This window comes from Erinaceus europaeus, chromosome 16 (genome assembly GCF_950295315.1).
Source record: "Erinaceus europaeus chromosome 16, mEriEur2.1, whole genome shotgun sequence".
In the NCBI taxonomy this organism is placed as follows: domain Eukaryota; kingdom Metazoa; phylum Chordata; class Mammalia; order Eulipotyphla; family Erinaceidae; genus Erinaceus; species Erinaceus europaeus.
In genome coordinates, this window is record NC_080177.1 from 53,039,441 (window position 1) to 53,043,370 (window position 3,930).

Sequence of the window (3,930 nt, forward strand, 5' to 3'; positions counted from 1 at the left end):
AAACTCGACTTGTCTTTAATCCCCTAAGTGCTGATGTGTAGAGAATCTATTGACTTGAAATTAAATGCGCTCTAACTCACAGCTGAATCCAGGTGGGAAAGAAAGAGAGATTTTTTTCTTTTTCTTTCTTTCTTTTCTTTTCTTTTTTTTTTTTTTTTTTGCAGAGGGAGGGGGTTGCTCTGAAAGATTTCATTACAAAAAAGCTTTGGTACACCTGAGGTATTTCTTTTTGTAAAAATGCTGTGAAATACCCAGATGTTGAAAGTTCAGGGATAACATTCTGTTACTCTCTGGAGGTTTTGAGAACTGATTTCCCTGCTCGCTTTGGCAGCACATATACTAAAAAAAAAGAACTGATTTCCATCAGCCAGTCATTTGTCAGCTAAAAAGCCTGCTGGTCAACTTTAATTGTGTCTAGAAGCTTGAATCCTAAACCAGGATATGTGGGCTCTAAGATGCAGAAAGACTCAAAATATGAGCCTATTGTAACTCTGTTGCCTCAGTACTATTTGAAAATTTCTGTATGTTCTAAATGCATTCAGGGACCTTTTGGCTTTGAAGCAAATGACTCTGCTAGCCAAAGATGGCATTAGTTGCACCTAGTAATTATAGATGGCTGGGTCTTGTCTCTCAAAGCAATGAGTAATCGCTGATAGGGTCACCTCATTTCTATGTTTCAGAAATACCAGGCCCTTGGTATGTGGTCCTTATCTGAGAATGGGGTGAAGAGTCAAAGAACAGACACCCCAGTCATTTAATTAGTCACAATTTTTCTGGATAATTAGATATTTATGCAGAGCAAAAGAAGAAATATTTAAAATGTGCTCTACAGACAGGAAACACTAATGTAGTCACTCAAAATAACAGTGTAGCATTATCTTAAAGTCTTTCAAAGCTCACTTTCATTAAAAGTGCTATATTGTGCTTGCTTTGGCCGCACATGTCATAAATTTGAACCAATAAAGAGATTAGTTTGACCCTTGTGCAAGGATGGCATGCAGATTCTTGGGGCAGTTCATGCTTTTGTGTTTTCAGTCAGAAATGGAATATGTAGGTACAGAAACTCAGATGGCTTAATATGCGCTGCATTTTAATACTGCTAAAAGTGTATGGTGCTAAGTAGTCAATAATTATGCTCTATTTAGGAGGTTTACACACATGAACAGATGGAGCTTGGTTGCTGTTTGTGATCAGTTGTTCTTAGGTTCTGGCTTCTTTTGTTTATCTATCTATTTTTTGTTTTCGCAGTGCTTCACCATTAGGAGCTGATTTCTTCAGGTATATAAACATCTGAAGGAGGGAGACATACAAATGGAAGCTTACTACACCAGAGATTCCTGAAATGTGATGGAGGCTGGGCTTGAACCTAGGTTGCATATGCATGGCAAAGAAGATGAGCTTTTTTGCAGGCCTTAGACTTGAATCTTTTTAATACCAGAATTTTTTTCTTTTTGTAATATTAATTTATTTATTTATCATAGAGACAGAGAGAAATTGAGAGGGGGAGCTAGGGAAACAGAAAGACAGATACTGGCAACAAGGCTTCACTACTTGTGAAGCTTCTCCCTACAGATGGGGGCCAGGGCCGAGTTCTTGCATACTATAATATGTGCACTAAACCAGATATGCTACCATCCAGCTCCAGTTTTAATTTCTTAACCTTTAGGCATTTCAGATTCACATATTGGGTTGCTTAAGGAAGTATTAAAGTATTGATACCACTTCCAATATGACTTCATTATTTAATTACAAAAACTTCCATAAAATTAATAATCACCATATACAATTTTATTGAATTCCCCATCAAGATACCAACCAATTTTTTTTGGGGGAGAATAGAACAAAAGCTACAAATGTTTATCTGGAACCAGAAAAGACCTCGAATTGCCTAAAAAATCTTGAGAAAAAAGAACAGAATTGGTGGTGACAAACTCCCAGATCTCAGATTATATTATAGGGCCATTGAAATCAAAATGTCATAGTGCTGGAACATAAATAGATACACTGACCAGTGAAATGGAATTGAGGGCCCAGAAGTAAGCCCCCACACCTGTGGGTATCTAATCTTTGACAAGGGTGCTTAGACTATTAAATGGGGAAAGGAGAGTCTCTTCAACAAATGGTGTTGGAAAAATTGTGTTGAAGCACTCAGAAGAATGAAACTGAACCACTTTATTTCACCAAACACAAAAGTAAATTCCAAATGGATCAAGGACTTGGATGGTAGACCAGAAACTATCAAATAATTAGAGGAAAATATTCAAAGAACTCTTTTCCATATAAATTTTAAAAAGATATTTAATGATATGAATCCATTTACAAAGAAGACCAATCAAAAGTAAACTGATAGGACTACATCAAATTAAAAGCTTCTGAACAGCAAAAATACCATGCAGACAAAGACCTCCCACAGAATCAGGGAGAAGATCTTTACATGTCATAAATCAGACAAGAGGCCAATAACCAGAATGTATAAAGAGCTCACCAAACTCAGTGACAAAAAAACAAATGACCTCATCCAAAAAATAAGGATATGATATGAATGGAATATTCACCAAGAAAGGGATCCAAAAGGCCAACAAACATGAAAAAAATGCTCCAAGTCATAGATTGTCAGAGAAATACAAATAAAGACAGCAATAAGATACCATTCACTCCTGTGAGAATGTCATCCATGAGAAAAGGTATCAGCTGGAGAGGTTGTGGGGACAAAGGAACACTCCTGCACTCCTGGTAGGAATATCAATTGCTCCAACGCCTGTGGAGAGCAGTCTGGAGAACTCTCAGAAGGCTAGAAGTGGACTTATTCTATGACCCTGGAATTCCTTTTCTGGGGATATACCTTAAGAAAGCAAACACACCAATTCAAACAGATTTGTGTATACTTATGTTCATAGCAACACAATTTGTAATAGCTAAATCCTGGCAGCAACCCAGGTGTCCAACAACAGATGAGTGACTGAGCATGTTGTGGTCTATGTACACAATGGAATACTAGCCAGCTATTAACAATGGTGAATTCACCTTCTTCACCCCATCCTGAATGGAGCTTGAAGGAATCATGTTAAGTGAAATAAATCAGAACAAGAAGGATGAATATGGATGATCTCATTCACAGACAGAAGTTGAAAAACAAGAACAGAAGGGGAAATACAAAGCAGAACTTGGACTGTAGTTGGTATGTTGCACCAAAGTAAAAGACTCTGGGGTGGGGGGTGGGGTTCAGGTCCTGGAACATGATGGCAGAGGAGGACCTACCAGGGGTTGAATTGTTATGTGGAAAACTGAGAAGTGTTATGCATATACAAATTATTGTATTTTACTGTCAATTATAAACCATTAATCCCCCAATAAAGAAATTAAAAAACAAATTAATGCTCACTTTACAATAGTCCTGTTTCCCACAAAATGTCATGAGTGCTCAGTTACATTTAGTCAAGTGCAGTGATAGTGTATGAAAATAATTTCACACAATTATCTTCAGAAAGAAAGAGTGAACTACCATTCCAAAATTAATGCCAGAAGGCACTGGTTTATGGCATTCATGATATAACAACCCCAATTTAAAATATATTTAAAGTTATTTTTTTAAAAAACATTGTGATAAATGACTATCTCTAGAGAAAATTTTTATGTTTACTTTCAAAGACACACAGTGTCTTCCTGCTTGAAAGATGGAGATATTCAAATGAAATATTAAAATGTATTTGAAGGTAAAAAAAACATGAAAAGTATTTGAGAAATAGTTAAAGGAGATCTAAGGAAGAAATCTGAGTATATAAGAACAAATTTCAAGTGAAATAAAAGATAACCTACATTTTGAACACAATTTCTGTTCTGTTATATGAAACTATTCTTCCCAGTCCCACCATGAATTGCCAATATGTCATATAGAGGTTAATTAAAAAAATAATAACAAAAACAATTCTG

At 36.0% G+C, this 3,930-nt stretch overlaps 1 non-coding gene across 1 annotated transcript; it reads left to right on the forward strand.

The window, feature by feature from the left end:
• Positions 1–921: 921 nt before the first annotated feature.
• LOC132533610 (U6 spliceosomal RNA) lies at positions 922–1,025 on the forward strand. Its single transcript, XR_009545472.1, has one exon. It is a non-coding gene; the product is annotated as a U6 spliceosomal RNA (small nuclear RNA).
• Positions 1,026–3,930: the final 2,905 nt, after the last annotated feature.